At 34.9% G+C, this 14,730-nt stretch overlaps 1 protein-coding gene and 1 pseudogene across 1 annotated transcript in view; both read left to right on the forward strand.

The window, feature by feature from the left end:
* The window catches only part of MDGA2 (MAM domain containing glycosylphosphatidylinositol anchor 2), a 915,731-nt gene that overhangs the window by 698,671 nt on the left and 202,330 nt on the right, over nt 1-14,730 (forward strand). The gene's annotated exons all lie outside the window — the stretch shown is intronic.
* LOC120853584 overlaps nt 3,477-14,730 on the forward strand; it is a 68,109-nt pseudogene continuing 56,855 nt past the window's right edge.

The raw sequence follows: 14,730 nt of genomic DNA on the forward strand, positions 1-14,730 counted from the left end.
ATTGTCAACAAATTTTGATTGTCATAATTAGAAGAGGGATGCCACTGGCATCTAATGCATAGATCTTGTTAATTTTAGAATGTTTGGAGGTTTCCCTGGCCTCTAATCTTTTGGTATATTAGCACACCCCTCCCTCATATCATGACAATAAAATGTATCTGTAGACCTTGCCAGATGTCTTCTGTATCCATCAGGTATGCTTAATTTTACCAGGCATAATCAAAATTATACACATCAGGTATGTTTGTGATGGGCAAAATTGTACCCAAAGGGGTATAAATTATACCCATTGAGAACCTCTGCCTAGATGATGACTTGTGTATAAGGAGACAAGATCTCTGTAATTTGGAGATGGGGACTCTGGCAGAATTCTCTGCCCCACAGGAACCAATGTCTCTTGTAACAAATCTATAGGTACAACTTCCAAAGTCCCCAAAGCCAGAAGAGTCACCAACTACACTAAGCTCTAATTTATGTCTAATCTTATCAGATATTAACGTTCCTCTCAATCCAGAAACAATACAGAAATGTTGCTTAAAAACATAGTTGTCATTCTTCCCTTGCCATGGAGATCAGAGCTAGAACTTTATAAGAGGGTCAGAGTCTCATGCAGTAGGGAATTTTTTTTTTTTTCAAATGCATCTGTTAAACCTTTCTGGTAATTCTTTTGCTTTAGTGTTTTTCTTCATTTGGTCATAATAATTGCTGTTGTATAAATTATGAAAGCATGTTTCCAATATACCTTACTTTTTGTCTCTTAACTTGCTGTTTGTCTCATTTCCTGTTTTACTGCTGTGCTTATGTTCTTTCTTTGCTGGACTTTCAGCAGGTATCTGGGTTTGGGAGGCATTAGCTGTATTTCATCCTTGGATCATTTTGATCATCTTATGAATTTCTTTCTTCTGGCAAATGAGTATTTCCTTGAAGCTTTAAGGATTCTAGTAGGCAAAAGCAAAAATCCTTCAACAGGAAACTTTGAAACCTAAACTGACCACGCATTGTGAATTTGAAAGACATTCTCTGTTGATTTCACACTTAATAGAATTATTTTAAAATTGGAAATTACTTTCTTCTTAATTACAGAGTATTTCCAGAAGGAAAGGAGTCAAATAAGGATCTTGAAAATCGGTCAATATGTGGAATTTGTTCTTTAATATTGTTTCTCAATAAATTAAGTAAAAGTATTTTTTCTTGAGAAGGATAATTATGTAGCATGAGTACTTAAATTTAAGAGGGATTTAAATATGCAAAATTAATCAGGGGAAGAAAATGTTCAAAATTAAGCATTAAATAGAAAAACATTTTAAAAAATGGGACAGTATTTCTTCAGTTCAGTTCACTTCAGTCGCTCAGTCATGTCCGATTCTTCGTGACCTGCAGGCCTCCCTGTCCATCACCAACTCCAGAGTTTACTCAGACTCATGCCCATTGAGATGGTGATGCCATCCAACCATCTCATCTTCTGTCGTCCCCTTCTCCTCTCGCCTTCAATCTTTGCCAGCATCAGAGTCTTTTCCAATGAGTCAGCTCTTCGCATAGGTAGCCAAAGTATTGGGGTTTCAGCTACAACATCCGTCCTTCCAGTGAACATTCAGGACTGATTTCCTTTAGAATGGACTGGTTGGATCTCCTTGCAGTCCAAGGGACTCTCAAGAGTCTTCTCCAACACCACAGTTCAAAAGCATCAATTCTTTGGCGCTCAGCTTTCTTTATAGTCCAACTCTCACATCCATACATGACCACTGGAAAAACCATAGCCTTGACTAGACAGAACTTTGATGATAAAGTAATGTCTCTGATTTTTAATATGCTGTCTAGGTTGGTCATAACTTTTCTTTCAAGTTGTTTCTTAGCATTTAGTTATTTGTATTAAAATGTATGGTTGAAGTGGTAGAAATAATCTGATTTCTTCAGCTGTTCTGAGTTTCTGTTTGTGTCAATATGTTCCCTATTGATCCTTGTGTTTGAAGTATATGTTCTTAAACATAAGCTAACTGCTTTGTGTATAACATAAGATACAACATAGGATAAAGTATAACACTTTACTGCTCAGTGAAAGTGAAAGTTGCTCAGTTGTGTTCAACTCTTTGCGACCCCATGGACTATATCGTCCATGGAATTCTCCAGGCCAGAATACTGGAGTGGGTATACTTCCCCAGGGGATCTCCCCAACCCAGGTATCAAACCCAGGTCTCCCACATTGCAGCCTAATTCTTTACCAGCTGAGCCACCGGGGAAGCCCAAGAATACTGGGGTGGGTAGCCTATCCTTTCTCCAGTGGATCTTCTTGACTCACGAATTGAACCGGGGTCTCCTGCTTAACAGGCGGTATCAGCTAAGCTACCAGGGAAGCCCTACAGTTCAGTTAAAAATAGAAGTAATTTAACTATATGAGGTTTCTGCTTGATGTGCTAACTTGAAACCGTAAGATACAAATGTATAAACTGATTGATCATATATAAATAGATACAGATGCATTTTATGAAAATGTTTAGAGAGATATAAATACATATAATGTATATCAATCTGAATTGGTATAGGCTCCTTAAAGAGCTCATTTTATTGAGTGAGCACTCATTACTGTTTTTTCTTCTTTGTCTTTTATGATGTTGAGATGCTAGTTCTGTTTTTACCTTCAAGTTGTGTCTTTATTAGGGCTTCCCTGGTAGCTCAGCTGATAAAGAATCTGCCTGCGATGCGGGAGATTTGGGTTCAATCCCTGGGTTGGGAAGATCACCTGGAGAAAGGAAAGGCTGCCCACTCCACTATTCTGGCCTGGAGAATTCTATGGACTGTATAGTCCATGGGGTTGCAAAGAGTCAGACAAGACTAAGCAACTTTCACTGCGACTTTACTGCTATTTATCTTTCTTTCCTCAAATTAGGTTTTGGTCTCATATTGTTCTCCTACTCTGTGCTCTCTCACTTGGCAACCTAATGATTTAAACTATCATTGCTACGCAGATCTTCCTCCATGTATATCTGAGACATTCAGCCAGCTTCTGTGAAATTTCAGTTTTGTCTCCTAATGAATTCTAAAAGTTAATGTGACTAAAATAAGTTTATAATTATTTCCCTTTGTTATTTTTCTCTTCTTGAATTCCCTGTCCCACCTTAAAGGATGTCTCTCCTCCCTGTTCGAGTCCCTGTCGATGGAGTAGTGTTTTCTCTTCCAATGTGCAGCCTGCTCTGTCCTTGCAGAAGGCCCCCAGCCAGGAGGAGCAGAGGCTGCCTCCTGGATTTGAGGCCTCAGTGATGTGGGGACCTAAGTGATCACCATACCCAACTCCCTCATGCTGGCACCCTGCTCCTCACCCCAAGAATGGTTACCAGCTGCCTCCAGACAGCCCAGAACCTCCTGGTAGTGGTTTCAGATCATGTGGGAGGATCCTGTGAATGGTGGGTGGGCTACTGCTGTTCCTCCTGAATCCTGGTTTTGAACTAGAGCTTGCCCAGTGAACTAGAGACCTATGACGTATGGCTGCTGATGGGAGGCAGCGGCTGCTGATGGGAGGCAGCAGCTGCTGCTGTGAGGACCAGCTCCGTGGAGTTTCTCCGTGCCCCTTCTTCCCTGCTGCTGGCCTCAGCTCTCCTCATGTGTCCAGATGTGCGGACTGAGCCACAGGGAGTACTGCCTCCCACCTGAGGGGAAAAAAAAAATAGAGTCACTATTTGATTTTCCCTTTTTTTAAATATGCCTTTGAACATTAGAATATTGGATTCTGAAATTAGACGATTTAAATTGTAGCTTTGCTATTTTAAACATCATTTCTCTCAATATTTGTTTTTTTAAAATACCTGTCATGAGAGATTTATTTTCATTCATTATGTCATAGGTCTATCCAAGGATTAAATTAGATGATGTTTGATATGTGTTTAGCCCAATGTTTGACACACAGATGCGTGCATGCATGCTCAGTTGCTTCAGTAATATCCGATTCCTTGCAAACTTATGAACTGTCTTCCTCCAGGCTTCTCTGTCCATGGGATTCTCCAGGCAAGAATACTGGAATGGACTGCCATGCCCTTCTCCAAGGAATCTTCCCAATCCAGGGATCGAACTCGCATCTCCTGTGTCTCCTGCATTGCAGGCAGATTCTTTACCACAGAGCCATGAGGGAAGCCACCTGGCTCATAGATAGTACTAACTGTTAGCTGTCATGTCTCAAACATTCTCTGAATTCACCCGTCTCTCCAGTCCCACTGTCATTTACCAAAGAGGCCCTTTTATCTCCTGCAAGAAATCCTACTACTTTCCCCCATCTCTGATCTTCCCTTTCCCTTCAGAGCATTTCTATCAGATGAATGTTGCTTTATGAGCAGAAACATTTTCAGATGAAAATAACAGAAAGTTCTTGTCTGTTATGGGCAATAAAGTGTAGTGGATTCCAGGAGCTTAAATATTACCTTCTTCTCAACCATCAGCTCAGTTCTCCATGTGTTTGTGTTATTTAGTGGTTCTCATTATTTCCAGCTGTACCTGAAAAAACAGACAAACAAACTTGCCCCTTTTTCCTCTCATCAAAGATTAACTCCAATGGGCCATGATTTTCTTGGCCTGAATAACAAGCCAAATTCATGCAAAAGCATGAATGCAAGCATTCTTTGTTCTTTCTCTGTCTGAAAACTCTATATGACTACTCATTGCCTGTGATTCAAAATTCAGACTCTTAAATTGGAAAACAAGACCGTTCACCATATTCCAGTCAGGGTGAGCAGTTTGTTACCCTGTGTACTTTTGAACTTGCTATTGCTTGTAATTCCATTTCCTTTGTCACAAATATTCTTGAGTCATCTCTATGAACTCACTCTTTACCACTTTCAAAACAGCATTCAAATATCTTTTCTCTAATGGTAACCTCTGAAACCTCCAGCTAGGTGTAATCTTTTTATGCTCTAAATCTGACCTTTTTTCTGTTCTTAGTAATGCCAACCTTCTAACTACTAATTGATAGATAGATATAGATACAGATATATACGATATGAATCTGTATCTATATCTATCTATGCATGTCTCTTTTCTCCCTTTTTCTGTCTCTTTCTCATTAAAGTATAAGCTCTTCCCTTCATGAATCGTAATTGCTTCTTCTAAAAGAGCCTAGATCAGTAGCTGTATTACTTAATAGCTATTTGAAATATGTACTTCCGGCTTTAGCTGTTTTTCAGTTATAATTTTGTTAATGAAAATGTTACACTACACATAGTTTTTCCCTGAACTGTGAATATGGGTGCACACTAGAATAGGGGAGAAATAGACTATAAATTGTAGGATAGATTCTGAATCTGTCACTGGGTTCTAATTCTAGTGGTGACATTTTAAATTATATTAGTCTTGTCTTAGTCTCTGCCACTAATTTCTTTATGCAAGTGAAGAACTTAGTAAGGTGATCTCTTAGTATTCTTGAAGTTTCAAATTGTTAACAATTCAGTTCAATTCAGCTCAGTCGCTCAGTCGTGTCCGACTCTTTTCGACCCCATGAATCGCAGCACGCTAGGCCTCCCTGTCCATCACCAACTCGCGGAGTTCACTCAGACTCACGTCCATCGAGTCAGTGATGCCATCCAGCCATCTCATCCTCTGTCGTCTCCTTCTTCTCCTGCCCCCAATCCCTCCCAGCATCAAAGTCTTTTCCAATGAGACAACTCTTCGCATGAGGTGGCCAAAGTACTGGAGTTTCAGCTTTAGCATCATTCCTTCCAAAGAAATTCCAGGGCTGATCTCCTTCAGAATGGACTGGTTGGATCTCCTTGCAGTCCAAGGGACTCTCAAATAAGCCATTATAATTAATGTATGTATTACAGAAAACACATATTCTAGTAACCATTTCAGGAGTCTCCTAGAAACTGCATACTTGAATTAAAAAGAAGATACAAGGATGAAAACGTTTCATCACATAAGTACTCACGGTTAAAATAACTCAAATGTCTATTCTAATTAAAAGATGAGAGTAAAGATAAAAGAAAAGATGAATTAGGAGACTAATTTCACATGCTTGGTTCTTTTGCATCTCTTGCATTAGAGAAAATGCAACACATTTGAAATCTTACTGAAAAAGCATTCCTGGTACATTTAGTGATAACATTTCAGTGCCTGATAAATTAAAATAAATAAATAAATAAATAAATATATATATATATATATATAAGGTGTTGTCTTGTGAATTTTACCTGAACCTTTCCCCTTTTCTTAATTATGATTAACTTCATTTTATAGCAGTGATCACTGTGTATAATAGGACATATATACTAGTCTAAGCATTGTATGTGCAGATATTTGTTACTTTGCAATTACTTATTTTTAAAGAATATAAATATATTGTCCAGTATCTTCTTAAAAAAATAACACCAGAATATGTCAAGTACTTAATTTTAAAATTAGATCAGCTGTTTGCTTTAGCAAGTGTATCTTTTTTGAGAAGTTCCTGAGTCTTTTTACAGAGAGAGCAATCTGTTTTTAAAAAAGTTCTGCTTCTAATACTTTAAATATTAATACATCAGTTCATTTGGGTTAAAAAAAAAAACCTAATTTGTTCAGGATACACGCTGTATTTGTCTAGATTTGAAAAATATGTTAATTGAAGTGACCATTTTGACCTTGGGCTACATCCAAAGTAACATGTAATAAGTCATGTGACAATACTACAAGAGCTATGTTAAGTTCCCTCCAATAGTCTTGGGAAAATATGATTATTTTCTTAGGTAGTTTTGGAAGAATTTTACCTTCTGAAAGCCTGACTGTGTGTCTGTCTCTTCCCTCTCCCAACCTTTGCCATATTGCCATATTCTCTCCCCTCTCCATATATATATATACATATACATGTATATATATATATATATGTATATCTCCACATATGTATATATGTATATATATGCACATATATATGTGTATATCTCCACATATGTATATATGTGTATATATATGTGCACACATATATGTGTATATCTCCACATATGTATATATGTATATATATGTATATCATATATATATGTATATCTCCACATATGCATACATATGTACACACTTTTATGTGATTATAATTTAAGCTTGTAGCTCCTTGTTTGAAGATGGAACATATCTTGCCACTGTCTGTTTTAAATAATCAGACTGGTATATTTTAGAATTCTACACGAGAAATTATTGATCTTTTCCTTTCTGCCTACTTCTGAAGATGAGCACCAAGCCATCCCATGTTATGTAGTACAAATGATCCTAATTTGTAACTTGATCATGATTCTTGGATTTTGACATTGATGATTGAATAAACAAGTGTTTCTTTTTTTTTAATTAATTAATTTATTTTAATTGGAGGCTAATTACAATATTGTAGTGGGTTTTGCCATACATTGAATTGAATCAGCCATGAGTGTATATGTGTCCTCCATCCTGAACCCCCCTCCCACCTCCTTCCAAATCCCATCCCTCAGAGTTGTCCCAGTGCACTGGCTTTGAGTGCTGTGTTTCATGCATTGAACTTGGACCGGTGCTCTGTTTCACATATGGTAATATACATGTTCCAATGCTATTCTCTCAAGTCATCCCACCCTCGCCTTCTCCCACAGAGTCCAAACGTCTATTTTTTATATCTGTGTCTCTTGCTGTCTCAGATATAGGGTAATCATTACCATCTTTCTAAATTCTTTGTATATGCTGTATTGGTGTTTTTCTTTCTGACTTAGTTCACTGTCTATAATAGGCACCAGTTTCATCCACCTCATTAGAACTGATTCAGATGCATTCTTTTTAATAGCTAAGTAATATTCCATTGTGTGTATGTACCACAACTTTCTTATCCATCTGTCTGCTGATGGACATCTAGGTTGCTTCCATGTCCTGGCTATTGTAAACAATGTTGCGAGGAACATTAGGGTACACGTGTCTCTTTCAATTCTGGTTTCCTCCGTGTGTATGCCCAACAGTGGGATTCCTGGGTCATATGGGAGGTCTATTTCCATTTTTTTAAGGAATCTCCACACTGTCCTCCATAGTGGCTATACTAGTTTGCATTTCCACCAACAGTGGAAGAGGGTTCCCTTTTCTCTGCACCCTCTCCAGCATTTATTGTTTGTAGACTTTTTGATAACAGCCATCTGACTGGCCTGAGATGGTACCTCATTGCGTAAACCAGTGTTTCTTAAGAATCTTATTTGATCATATAGCCCCCAACTCTGGGCTGCAATAATTTTTTGCATATTTTGCATTTTAATTAGTTCATGTATATAATTTCTTAACACTGATGTGCTTATTCATATGGTTGTTAGATAGATTCCCTTAAATGAAAAAAACAAATATATTTGACAATCTGAATATGCATGCTCTTTGTTGACACTAGATCTCAAAATACCAGTGCTTTGAATTTTCAGCTTTAATGTTGAGTGGGGGCCTGAAAAGTTGGAGTCAGTCTCTCCATAAAATTCAAATAGAGATTTGTTATTCACCTGAATATACTAAAATTGATAGGAACAGAAATGTATATTCTTTCCTTTTTAGCAATAGTAAGTTACATAAATTCAGTGTAGATGAGATGCTAGTTTTTGAAAGTGTCTCATCTCTTTTCTAGTAAATAATTTGACTTTATTTTGAATATAAAATAGTGATAGCTTCAAATCCCTTTTTACATTGTTGAAACAAAAATAACAAAATAACAATAACAATGAACTACATTAAAAATTGAAGCCAAATTACAAAAGAACATTTACTTCCAGTATGTTTTTTATGCCTCACCATGATTGTTTTGTATACTTCCACTTTCGTCTGTTTTGCTCAAAACAGTGACCGTTCTTCCTACATTATAAACTTAAACATTGGCATTGTCTTGACTCCTGGCTTAGTTATGTTTAATTAATTGCTAAATGTCTCATTCTTTTCCAAGGTAATGAAACTTTTTCTTCTTTCCATGTTAATCAATATCTAAAAGGGAAAGCTTTAATATAATTCAATGAATATTTACTGATAACCTATCAATTTTTGTTTCATAATAAGGATCATTTTCAAATAAGAAAGAAAAGTAGTCTGTATGCAGGTAAGAGAATACTGTAATGTAAAATCAAACAGATACTTTAAACATAAATTATGTAATAGGTACCATATGGTTCAAGAAGAGGTGGTTGTGGTTACTAATTATGCTTTGCCCTAACAGCCATATTGCAGTACATATTTTTGCATTTAATTTCACCAATAATGATAGGTATGAATGTATAAAAGTTTTATTTCAGTCCTGTTACTTCATTTTGATTCTCTCAACATAAACTTTATAAAGTGGCTGGAGCCCTACAGTTAATTATGAGGTGTTTCCTAGCCTGCTTTTCTAATATTTCTGAGAATTTCTGGGGTTCTTATTTCTGTGAATCTTTCAATCTGAATTCCTCCTATGTTCTCAGCTTTCACATCACCATCATCCCTCCCTTAGCAAATTATAATTTTCCTCTCACATAATTTAATTTATTGGACATAATCTCCCTTCATAATTTCCCTAAAGTAGTCTTAATCTAAGGTCAAGAGGCAAAACAGATTCCTGAAGCTTTCCAGAAACTGGGGGATAGAGTAGAATGAGTTATCGGAGTTCCTAGATAATTGTCATTAACATTTCCTTCTGTAAGCAATCACTCTCTGGTTGCTATTTCCTTAATTTCCTTCTAAGTGACATCTTTACTTCCTAACCCTGAGACATCAATAGTAGGCACAACTCATATATATCTTACTTATTATACATAGCAATCTAATTCTTTTCATGGTGGTGCCCTCCTATTTAGACTGTTCTACATAGACTAGTAAAAGATATATATAAAAAGAGCCAATTACCCCAGAAAAAGGCATTTCCACAGAACATATTTATTTGGGGCTTTAAAACAGTACATTTTTTACTCTCCTTCTCTGTGTGGCATGTGAATATATGTTTCTCTGTGTTTGTCTGTACATATTTGTGTGTGTGTGCAAGTATGTGTCTACAGAAAAACATATCAAAGATAGAGCAGGAAGAATACACTAGGAAAAGAAGAAAGTAACAACTACCACAAGCAATGAATACAAAATTCAATATAGTGACAAAAAAAAGGATAATACCAAAACAAATGTCCACATTTTGCTTGGGGGTCCTCTTTAACAACTTGGCAGCATATAGGTCCTACTTCGTGCATTGTGTTTTAAATATCACTATAAACAACACTGAAATTTAAAGCAACACAAGATGGTAGTGTTCATCTATTTATGTAAAATCTTTCCCTTAAAATTTGAAGCATATATTTCCCACATATTGGAACATGAAAGTAGGGCTTATCTCTCTAATAAATGAAAACAAAAGAAGAAAATTAATAATTGTCTTTTTCAGCTTTATGTGGAATTTTAAAACCATTTCCTTAAGGAATCATATGAATATGTTCTTCTGCCTTCTTTTGTCAAGTTCAACATTTCATATCCTCTGATTCCATTTTAGATTGAAATCTTTTCACACCTTTTCCCTCATAAATGTTGAATTTCATGTGTGTATATAAATTGAGAACTCTGAATTTAGGATTTGGTTAAATCCTGAGATTCTGTCATGTTTCTCTGGGCTTTTCGGTTCTCTCTTCTTGTGTTTATATTTCTTTCCCAGCTAGGCATAATATAGAATTAGAATGTATTTTATTATATATTTTCCTACTTGATTTAAAACATTGATTAATGGGATATTTTTCAAAAAGAACACAAAAAATAAAAAGTAGATTTGAATTTTATTCCTTTTCTTTGTATAAGCCTAGAATAATTCTTTTTGACCCCTTGGATGGTGGCTTTACAACAACTAGATTTTCCTAACTCAATCGAAAATGAAACCTGTCTCTATGGGTAGCAAGTGAGCATGAAGTCAGGAAAATGTTTTCCTTTGATAAGCTTGAAAAGTCAATTTCAAGGATAAAGTGCCTTGATAAAAGTGAATCAGGGTAGATAAACACAAATGGAAACCAGGAGAAATAGAGACATACATAGATATATGATATTTACTTTTCCTAAATAAGAAAGGTGGTAACATAAAATACAGGTACTTTGCAACATGGAAACATTCTTTTAAATAAGGAATAAATAGGAAAAATGTATAGAATGTGGAAGAAAATGATAAAAAAAAAACTACCAAGAAAGGGAAATATGAAAGTATTTTAGACAAGTGTTTTGGAAGCACTTATCTATGAGTTATATAAAATTTGAATAATTTCTATTAATTTTGAACATATCCTAGGTGTATTAATAAATATACCAGAAGTTTAGATTCATGCTTTCATATTTATGAAAAATGATGATACACCTTCATTTCAAAAGCGAAGAATCAGAGAGAACAGAAGTGACAGCATGCACACACACATACACTGCACACGTTAGCTATATTCACAATGAATTTCTTTGGAAAGACAGTTTTCCAAGCTCTAAACTGCATTATTGCAGATTCCAAATTAACTGAGTGATAATGAGAGTTTTAGGCTCTATTGCTTTTTCCAATGGAAATTTTAAAATACATGCAGGGTAGTCATTGAAACATATATGCTAATATCTTCTCCAATGTATTTATTTTCTAATTTCATATTAAATGATAAATCTATGTTCACTATACAGTGAAATAAAAATAAAATATCTGAATAATAGACAAATTGTCTAGCCTAGTGTGTTATGCAAGCCTTGAAAATCTAATAGATCTAAGGATGCTATAGAATGATGGAACCTACCTTTTTTGAAAAATTAATATTTTAAGTATTATCGATAATATAATTTGGATCATATAAATAAGTGCATTTAAAACACCAAGCTTAATGAACATAATCTTACCTGGTTAAAAAATGGAAGTTGGACATTCAAAGCGCTGAAATTTCTATGAAATCTTTATATTGAATAGCTGGAATCATTGACTACCTATCCTCACCTAATATCCCAAGTACTGTAGGAAACAAAACTGGGTTATGAAATTGTAGTTATGAACTGAGGTAATTAGTTCTGTAATACACAGACTTAAAGAAAAAATTGATTTGCTTATTGAAATATATCAGAAAGATAAATTTGACCCTTATTTTCACTGGGTAGAAATTCAACCTCAGAGTGTACACATTCAGTTTTAATGTCCTGGAAATTTCTTTTTTTGTACATCTAATTTAAATTCCTTTTTAAGAAGCTCTCAAAAGGTTCTCTGATTATCTCTAAGCTATTTCGTCAGAAAAGTTCAAAAAGCATATATTGAACATGTCAGCAAGTGGACTGAGTACTGAGGGTACAACTGTTATTAAGGTCTGGTTTCTATACTTAAGAATTTCCTATGTGGCTGAGTAGTCAGAATATCCATCATTTCTGTGCTAGTCCGTAAGGGGAAATTTTCTACCGGGGCTTGAGAGTCAATGGAGAACATCAATAAAGGGAGATTCAGTCTTGTCTACTAGAATGGAAAATTTGAAATCTTTCTTAAAGTGATGTCTAAACTAAGATTTGAAGGATGATCAGGACTTAATTGATTGGAAACAGTGTATGGGGCAGAGAAACCAGAATGAGCCGAGGCTTAGAGGACTAGAAATGGCATGTTGTTTATGAATGACAGAGAAAGTCAGTACTGCTAGAGGAAAATTGAAGACAAAGAAGGCAGAGCTGTGGCTAGAAAGATATGAGGGGATGGAGTCCTGCTATGCTAGCTACAGAGCTGAGTGTTTCTTCCACTATCCTGTTGGCCTAAAATACTGAGTTGAAAATTCTTGCCTACACTTAATAGGATTCGGTAAGTATGTTCAACAAGGGACATTAAATGCACTTTTTTACTGGAGAGATGGAATCACAGTTTAATGTACAAATAGTGCTCACTCATTTTATCACATATCATAGCAAAATATTTCTGAAGTCCTAGTCACTATAGGTCTGATTTTTTTTTTCTTAAACTTTGTATTTCTAATACAACATATAACATTTGCTATGTGCTAGAGAAAAGCAGATATTGATCAGGTTTAAAGATGAGAGGCCAGTTCACATGTCAAGATTCTCTGATTACCAAAGGAGCTGGAAAGGGTTCAGGTAATCTGATCCATAAGGTACATGTTTAAAGAGTGGTCAAATTGAAGTCTGTATTTATGATTTTTTTTCTGATTATAGTGACCTCAAGAAAAACTACAGGTTTTTTGTTTGTTTTTTTTTTTTTTTCAGAAAAATCTTAAGAAAAAGCCAACTTTACTGGGACATCTAATCATTTTATTTGATCATTTCCATAGTTCATTATTCTAGAAAACAGGATAATCTGATACATAAGTAAAAAAAAATTGTTATGTGCCAACTCAGTTTATGTGATAATATAAACTAATAGGACTATCTGAGTGCCATACTATACTATTTTATTGATCTATGGAATAAACATTGCATCAAAATATGTTACCTGATTAAACAAAGTTAACCTGGTGATATTTGCTTATGAAGTTTGAGTTGGGTAATGGAAATGTTTTCATGTAGTTCCATGTTATTAGGTTAAAAATAGAAAGAATACATGTTAGCTTAAATTGCCAAATAAAATTTAATGACTTAACAGCTAAGATGTGCTCAGGGAGGAATAAACATTTGTATTAATTCTAAATAAGGATCTTAGATATTTTTAAATAAAATGAATATTGTTACAAAGAGTAAAGACACTTTATTGAAGGAACCGTGAGATCTCATAGAATGATCTACAATTATAACTATACAGTGTTTTAATTTTTAAAAACTCCTTTAAGAACATTACTGTGTTTTATCTTTACTTACAGAGAAGATATTTGGTAGATAATAACATTGTAGCTTAAGAGGTTAAATGAATTCATTAAATCATATACCTGATTAGTGGCGGAACTGGGGCCAGGAATTGTCAGTGTTATTTTTCATATCAATACTGCCAAATATTCAAATATTTAAGTCTGTGCTGTGCAGAAACATAAAATACACCATACTCTTTGACTGTAGAGCCTAAAGGATATGATTGAATCAGTACAGTCAGACCAGTCCTAGTAATTTGACACTGATTAGCAAAGTGGCTCAGGGAATATATGGTTTCAAAAACTTATTTCCACATGCCAGATATAGAGGGGAGTTATCACTGTTTATCTGCTTGTATGAGCCAGTTGCAGGAACAGAAACAATTAGACATCAGCTAATTACTCTAACACTGCCTATTAGGAATATTTGATCTACCCTTAGCTTTGGAATTTTTATTTAAATTATACTTTTTTTCAATAACTGTTCTTTATTTTTATCCTGTGGACCTCTGAATTGTTTTTGTTCCTCTATGCACATTTGTCCAAAGCATACATCTTGCCCTCATAAAGTGTGTATGGAATTATACATAAGTACATTTATATATTATAGGATATTTAAAGGCATGATTATACAGTGGTTGTTTAACATTTGCCATTTTATAGTAAACTTAAAATTTGATTTTTAGACACAAATGAAAGTTCCAAATAAAACAAACACATTTAGAAATTGGATGTTTTCCAAATAATTTTCATCACAGGAAAATTCACCCTATGCTTATTTAAGGAAACCTAAATCATATTTGAAAGTGAATATAGTTGAATATTTTTAGAATTTGCTTCGCCTAAACTTAATACACTTCCAGCAGAGAAAGCAACTCACAGCTTTAAAATGAGTGCCATTTACACATTCAACAAAATAATCTGATACTTATTTATATCAATAAAAGTTCTACCCAAACATCATGATAATTGGGGAGCAAGAGGAGAGATCTAGAAATCACTGAAAAATACCAGTGCT

Source organism: Oryx dammah, unplaced genomic scaffold, assembly GCF_014754425.2.
Source record: "Oryx dammah isolate SB20612 unplaced genomic scaffold, SCBI_Odam_1.1 HiC_scaffold_26, whole genome shotgun sequence".
Taxonomy (NCBI): Eukaryota; Metazoa; Chordata; class Mammalia; order Artiodactyla; family Bovidae; genus Oryx; species Oryx dammah.